This window comes from Eurypyga helias, unplaced genomic scaffold, assembly GCF_000690775.1.
Source record: "Eurypyga helias isolate BGI_N326 unplaced genomic scaffold, ASM69077v1 scaffold8660, whole genome shotgun sequence".
NCBI lineage: Eukaryota > Metazoa > Chordata > Aves > Eurypygiformes > Eurypygidae > Eurypyga > Eurypyga helias.
Genome location: NW_010227579.1, coordinates 42,867 through 51,207, shown reverse-complemented (window position 1 = coordinate 51,207; position 8,341 = coordinate 42,867). Strand labels below are relative to the sequence as shown.

Here is an 8,341-nt window from a genome sequence, read left to right as displayed (position 1 = left end):
ATCAACGTTCTTCCTTCCTCACTTCTGAAGTTATAAAATAGCATGAGATAATGCCGAAATTTCACCGCACATAATCATGTAACATTCTTCAGCTCTATTAAAATGAGCCTTTGGAATGGAAATCTGCTCATGCACATGAAGGAGGTACGCAAGGAAGTTCACAGCGTCCATCTTGTTGTCTAGTGTTGCTTCTCTGTTGGGGCAGCTGTACCTTTTCATTTTAGTCAGCCAAAAGTCATGGATTTCTCCAAAGGATCGGCAGGAACATAATTTTTCTTTTTTAACCAACAGCATCGGGACACTAGGCAGAGTAGCCTAATGACACAGATATCTAAACTGGTTGTTTAATTCTCTCCCAGCCTCCATACTGTTACCTTGAACTCATCTTATCCATCTTTCTTCACCTACATCTCCTGTAATATTAAAATGACCTCTCTGCGTAAAGACCTTCATTCCTCACCTAAGTCCCGTAACTGAAGCTCCGAGATATTAAAGACAGAAAAAATAAATTAGGGGCACGTCCTAAAACCCACATCTGTGTTGGGGTGCAACACCTATCAGCAGTATGCTCTGGTGTTCAGTGAACAACTTCCAGTGGTTATTCTGGACTACATGCTTCAGTATTTTTCTTTTTTTGACCAGATACTGAAAGCTGCAGGCTATGATGCTGTCTACATGCACTTGTGAGTTACTGCAGTGCCATTTGCACAGCTGTAGTTAACAACCTGTCAGGTTTCCCATGATGTTTTTTTCAGGGTTTATGCCATGACTATAAAGCTGGTGACTGCTTGGTCTGGAAATGCTAATGCATTTTTGTGCATTTTATAAGGACAAAATGAAAAAGGGCCCTTATATAAAACCACACGCTATTCAGAAAGGAAAAGGTGACAATTTTAAGTAAATTTTTCAGTAGTAGAAAAAAACTAATCAATAACATTCAGGAACCTTCCTTCTTTGGCCAGAGTCATTAAGTATAATGCGATTTACAGCTTGGAGCAGGGTCAGCAGGTAGCTGGAAATGCATTAAATAGGTGACTGTATTTCATGGTGAGTTTCTTTGTAAGAGATAGTAAATCTTTCAATGACCACAAATAGCGTGTGCCCAGAAATACCATGGTGGGGTGATGTTATACGATAGCTGTATTTTAATGTGTGTAAGTAACAGCAGTAAAACTTCTCCAAATAATAATTCCACGTACTGGTAGGCAGGCAGACATGGTAAATGATGAGCATGGATTTTGCTCCTGAGTGTGTTTAATGGATTCATGGTTCAGTGAATTCACAACTGACCTTCTTAGAGAGGTGTTACAAGAGGAGGAAATTTTCACCAAGTACAAATGAGTGGTTTCAGACTCTCAAGTTACTAGCACTCCCCTAATTGAGGAGCCTAAGTAATCCTACACATACACACATGGTACTTTCAGAAATAAAGTTCTTGCACGCTATTGAACAAACACTAATATAAACCAATCCTATGATTCCATATTTACAAATTAAATCATAGTAGTCTATGAGGAAAGCACTTGCATACTGTATGATGCATCTACCTTTAGGTAACAGCCTCGTGTCCTTTTCTTTTTGATCTCTCTCTCCATTAGGCAGGGGACAGGATTGGACAGGGCAGTTCTTTGTGAGTACAGCAAAGCTTTTGTTGACAGCAAACAACAAGCAGAGTTCCCCTGTGTAACCGTACGCAGTGTAGTGGTGTGATTTGATTTCATAGGATTTTATTTTAGCCACAGATAAGGGTGTAGGTGCAGTGACCATATTTCACTCTGTATGAAGTGGTAAATTCTACTCTAATGACACTAAATTGTACTAATGAGATGTATGAACTGAAAACTGCATGCTGTATTTATACAAAAGTCCTCAGTAGTGCTGGGTTCATCACCAACGTAACAGGAATAATCTCCCTGAAGTCACTATAATATCCTGATGTAAATAGGCTCAGTGAAATAAGAGGTGGATTCCTAACTGATAATTGCAGACTGTAATTGTAGTACTCTTAAAATATAATTCTCTTCATCAAAGCATTTTACAAAAGTATTTTTTTAAGTGGGATAACAGCAGGAGGAGCAGTGAGGCAACCTCTTAGTGTCAGTCATTATCTCTAATTCCATGCTATACTGCCATTCCTTCCAGTTCTATCTCATCCCATACAGATTTGCAGAAGTACTTAAGCAAACAGCTGAAGCATTGTAACCTTCGCTGATTAAGTCCAATTACATATCACTACAGAAGAACATCCTTAGCACAGAAAAATACTACTACTTCCTATTCTCAATGACTTCTTTCTTTACAGTACACACTTATTGTATACTACACAACAAAAATCTATACAGAAGGGTGTTTTTGATGTAGGGAGTGATGACTGCTACTCTCCATCTTTTTGTACAAAAACACATGTGCACACACACACAAAAAGACTATTACTACACTGTAATGAATAGCCAAAGCTCCAGGTCCCCTCCTTACATAATCAACCATGGCAGATGTCATCACTCACTTTCAGTTTGGATTATTAGCTCAGAAAAGTTCCTTGGCTCTCTGAGCAGCCACTAAATCAGCAACCAGATTTCTTTGTGCTTCTATTCTACTCCTCTAAGATATGGATACCATCAAAATGTCTACTGCCAAAGGGTGACAAGGACTACCAAGATATTCTGTGAAGAGTAGCCTGTCCAGGCATAAGATAAGATAAACTTGAATATACTAATACATATACTCAGCAACACCAACAGGTGGGAGTCTTGCCATCTGGCACTTAGAGCTATCCTGAATAATCCTTCAAAGTAAGGATTTACAAGCTCTCAGTTGTTAATGACTTAGTCACGGGCCACTGTTTCAATGCTTTTATACTTAGTTTGTCAAAAAGATGATAAACCCTTTCCCGTATACAACAGTATCTATATACTTCAAATTCCTTCCTTTGCTTTTAGGCCACAGTGAAGAACCTCAGAAAAGAAAGATTCCTAATACTAGCCTTACCTTTTTCTTCCAAACTCCAACATCTAAGGGCCTGCACAGGAATGATCCTCTATTTATGATCTATATGATCTATTATGATCCTCAGAATCCTCTGATTCTGCCCCTCTACTCTGCTCTGGTGAGACCCCACCTGGAGTGCTGCGTCCAGCTGTGGAGCCCTCAATATCAGAAGGATATTGACCACTTGGAGCGAGTCCAGAGGAGGCCACGAAGATGATCAGAGGGCTGGAGCACCTCTCCTATGATGAAAGGCTGCGAGAACTGGGCTTGTTCAGCCTGGAGAAGAGGAGGCTCCGAGGAGACCTCATTGCAGCTTTCCAGTATCTGAAGGGGGCCTACAAGGGGACAGGGAGAGGACTTTTTACAAGGGCCTGTAGTGATAGGACAAGGGGTAATGGGTATAAATTGAAAGCAGGGAGGTTTAGATTAGATATCAGGAAGAAATTCTTCACAGAGAGGGTGGTGAGGCACTGGAACAGGTTGCCCAGAGAAGCTGTGGATGCCCCATCCCTGGATGGCTTCAAGGCCAGGCTGGATGTGGCTCTGAGCAACGTGGTTTAGCGCAAGGTGCCCCTGCCCATGGCAGGGGGGGTGGAACTAGATGATCTTTAAGGTCCCTTCCAACCCTAACCATTCTATGATTCTATGATCCTTCTTTATTTAAGCAAAAGCTGAGAGGACGTGCTCATCATGGAATGATGAACCGTTGGAAAATCACAGGAAATCTTGCTGGCTTTTCACTTTCAATAAGTTCAAAGTGGGCTGGGATAATATTTAAAACAAACAAACAAACACCCAACAAAAACCACACACTAAATTTGCAGAAAGAGCAGTTACTTAACGAACAGTAACAGTAGGTCTTCAGGATTCTGTAGTGATTGTAGACTCCACAATGTGTAGGATAGCAGATGGTTTGGACAGTGCTCCCTGTTCTCCTGTTTGAGGATATAAATGCCCAAATGGTAACCACTATCTCTTAAACTTCCTTGAAGCTAGAATCCATCACCCATGCAGGTTGTGGCAGTCCTACAGCTACACCTGTCTCAAAGAATTAGTGTTACTAATTGTTCTTTCTACTTCTTAGCCACACAACTGTCACTGCAAGGTAAACAGCAACCAGGTCAGGACAGTGGGAAAGAGGATTTTCAACTTCATCAAAGAGTAATGCTCTCCCTAAAACTGGCACCTAACCTAACACTGAAGTGGGAGGTACAATAATGGACAGGGATCTGCAGATTACTGCCTTTAAGGTCTTCCATATTAACACATTCCTGAAGATGGATACTGGTTGTATCCTCCCAGGAGAAACCTGTGGGTTCAGCATGGGAGGTGCTAGACAGCTGGTGACACAGCAAGGCACAACATGCTATCCAATGCAGTATTTGTTATAAAGGGAAGGCTTGACCTTTGCAGTGACTGACTGTGGCTACAAATAAATAGGAAAACATTTGAATCATTTGGTCCTGCCTGTATAATGAAGCAAAGTCCAAGATACATCTGTTAAAAGAAATTTTTCTTTTGTGGATATTAATCATAACTTAGGAGGAAAAAATACACCCAAGAAAGATAATTAGGCTGTAAGGGAAAAGGGATCTGAGACCATGTTAGCAAAGAACAGTGGTCCAGTCACAGCTCTGGCAAGGTTCAATACTTCAGATTTTCAGAGTTCTTTACTGTGATTAGTTCACAATACTTGCCCTCTAAAATTTATTGATTTGTTTTGTTGAAGAAGTGAAGGAAGCTTGTGGTGGAGGGGGGGGGCGGGGAAGAATTCAGAGGTCTGGTTGCACGACAGCTGCAGCTACAGGCTCTATGTAAGACAGAGACTTAGTCTTTTCAAAAGACCCTTGTAAAACTGTCTGCATAGACAGGTATTCAAAGGAGCTGGAAGGACCTGAAGACAGTAGTGTGTTGAGTTCCATGCCAGTAACAAAAGAACCTATAAAGGATGATCCTTAATCCTGGGGTCCTTAGTCAAGAGAATGGGGCTGTATGAACCAAATCCACAGTGCCACCAGGTGCTGTGCAGGGGAGAAGGTGCATGCTGCAGGCAGAGCTGCTCTCTTCTGAGAGTATTCCCTGGAGGCCTTCTGCCAGGACACCTCCTCCACGGTCTAACTGCCCTGGAGAACCACACTGTGTAGTGTCCTGGACATCTTCCTCTGCACTAACTCAAAATTTTTTTTATAGTTGTCTTTCATTGGTGAACAGAACTAGCAGAGAAAGTAATAAAAAGCTGGAGCTATTTCTTTCTGATGAAGAAACGTTCTACATATTACTGTCAAGTATAGACCACCTACATCTACTGTCAACTATATTCTCTTGATCCTGCCTCTTGTGTGAACTTAGACTAGCCATCACTGGAACATCAAAGGTACACAGGCCATAAATAGAGTGTGAACACAGGCCATTCATAAAAGTGTAGCAGCAGTTTTTCTTCCTTGCTTGAGACTGACCATAGTTATTAATTCAGGAAACAATCTCACAGAAAGCTTCTAGGGAGATTTCTACGTAATTCAAACCTAGCTAGAAACTAGGAACCAATTAGAAGAAAATTTCCTGTGTATATTGGGAAGCCATTGCAGAAATTCAATGTAGCAAAGAAAAAAAGTTGAGCATGTTGCTAGTTAATGCAGCCATCCTTGTTTGCACCTTCTAAGGGGTAGCCACTGGCAACAGAAATGGCCTAATAGAAATTACAGCACATGGCTGTCCTATCATCCAGAGGCTCATGTCTTTGAAGTTCATTCTGCACTTCTTACAGGGTAAATGAGAGTTCAGGATTTAGCTTGGTTGACAACCCCTGAGAAGGATTGCTACCAAAGCATTTAACCCTGCTTAATTACTATGAGTTACTGGACAGAGGAAAGGCCACTGGACCACAGTCTCATGGATGAGCACCTTGTGTATTCTCACCTGAACTTGCTAAGAATGTGCCCATTATACACTGAAATGACACCTGTGTTCAGCAGCCACTTCTAGCATTTTCTTAAATGAATAAATAAATCTAATTTCTCACACATCTTCACAATGTCAACTTTGATTCTTCTACCACTATGATTGCTACTGAATGAGAACATTACAGATCACCACTCAAACACAGTATCTCGCATTATCTCTCCATCTGTTCATGAACATAAGCAGATTCACATTTGTATTAAAATCAGATAAATTCATAAAACAGCTCACAGTACTTATATTTGCTTAAAACTTTGCATGATCAGAAGTTCAGACACATAGACTGAGATTGTTAAATACACTTCTTGTTATAAACAAGTATGGCATGGTTCCTTCTGTTATATCACTGACTTGCCAAGGGACATTTCAGCTCCCACTAAACCTGAGTACCCTCATAAAAGGAGCATTGAAGGCTGTGTCAGGAAAATCCAACCCATGAAATCATTAAACTGGAAAGCTCAGCTTTAATTCAGACATAGTACCCATAAAGCTCATTTAATAAGACTAATTGTTGACTAAACCTGAAGACCAAGTTGTATCACATGGAAGTTACTTTGTGAAGGTACAATATTATGTAGAACCATAACCAGATCTTAATATGCTAAATTCCACTCTCTTCATATTTAGGTTCAGGGATAAATCACAGTGTGAGTCACGCTATAACCATCCTCTTTACATATTTATGGAAGATTGAAAATTACAGACTCATTCTGATAGTCTCATTAAGTACAGCACTACTACTAATGGGAGAGTGGCTCAAAGTCAATGCTGTAATTTGGTCACCATTCATATGAAGATGAGCAAATGTTGCTATATTTGGATTAGAACTCAGGCCATCAAATGTCTCTCCTCAAGTGTTCCTTTCTTCTTCGAAATTAAAAGCAGTCAACTCCTCTTATTCCTTGCTATTTTAAAATAACATATTGTATCAAAAATTCATTGAAATGTGAGACAGTGGTTTTACATTTTCATTACATTTAACTGCCAAGCAAAAATACAAAAAAAAAAAAAATCTAGTTTCCTTTCTAGTTACATCATCTGTAAACAGTTTCTGCAGAATCACCAGAGGAAGTAAGAAACCAAGAAAATATTTGGTATAAGATATATTTCTTTCAAGCTATCTCTAACTGACAACCAAAGCTGAAATATTATACACACTAACCCAAGTTGCAATCAATAAGTGAATGATTTCCAGAATCTATGCTCTATCACCCTGAAGAAATGAAGTGTTCCAATATATTGCTTTCTAAAAGAAAAACTACTATTATTGTTCCAATAAATAATTACATATGGCTGGTTAATTCTTCAGAGTCAGCAGCAGACTGAATGATTTTGAAGACTGTGTGCAGACTGTTTAAAACACTGCTGTAGCTCAGACAGCAGCACTTTTTTCACTGACAAGCAAAATGCACCAGACAGTGAGTGATGCTGCAGCCTCCTGAAGTCTAGAAGAAATTTTATAGTTAGTCCAAAAGTGAGAAATGCAAGAGTAGCAATTGGCAGGTTTATGTTTTGTATTATTTAGGCAGCCAACCTAAGTAATCACTGGTCTCAATGAATTAAATAGACCCCTATGTGATTGAAGTATGACGTAACACATGAGCTTTTCAGAAAGTTTAGGATGTGTTTGGCTTTGAAGTTTCATATCTCTCAGTTTCAGGCCATGGAGAGACAGTTCATGGTTTTTACAGTGACCATCCATCAAAGTTTATTTTTGGACATGTACATAAAGAAATTAGTAGTTTAAAAGAAACCTTGAAGCAGTAATAAAATGAAATCTTGGTGCTCACACAGGAGAAATTAGGGTCACTTGAACTGCCTGTGTGGGCCGTAACATGGTCCACATGGTGATAGTAGGAAGTTTAAAATCATGTTTTGGCACTCATGACCAAGATTGTCAATTCTTTCAGGCTGCTTTTTCCTTGTAAATCATTACCAAATGCATTAATTTCCTCCTTGGAGGGAGTTTCTCAGTGCTTCACAAGTACTGCCTCTGTGTTCCTTTTGAGTCAGTGCAGCTTTCCCAGCTGGTCTGGGTTCAGGCATTATCCCATCAACGTGATCCTTGCTCAAGACAGTTGCAGCATTATCAGTCTCTAGCAGTCTTTTCCCTTTTATAGTAAAATGAGTTGTGAACAGAACTATGAGCGGGGGACTTCATATCTATGAACCTCAGGGAAACATGTAGCCTTGGATTTGGTGACCTGTAGCCAATAATGAAACTTAGTGGCTGTTGATCTTTATCTGGATTTAAAGTTGTTTTACAACCTTTATTTTATAAGGAGAAGAACATTATCTGCTCCTTCAGCAAAGTTCACTCATTATTTGGTAGAGATGGACTTTGTTCTCTTAGCCAAGATTAGCACTATCACCCTGTAAAGTAACTTTAGACTTG

At 39.8% G+C, this 8,341-nt stretch overlaps 1 long non-coding RNA gene across 1 annotated transcript in view; it reads right to left on the bottom strand.

The window, feature by feature from the left end:
- Nucleotides 1-7,890: 7,890 nt before the first annotated feature.
- LOC104513318 overlaps nt 7,891-8,341 on the bottom strand; it is a 43,151-nt gene continuing 42,700 nt past the window's right edge. Inside the window, exon 3 of the long non-coding RNA XR_727925.1 lies at nt 7,891-8,010. This is a non-coding gene — a long non-coding RNA (uncharacterized LOC104513318). The remainder of the gene's footprint in view (nt 8,011-8,341) is intronic.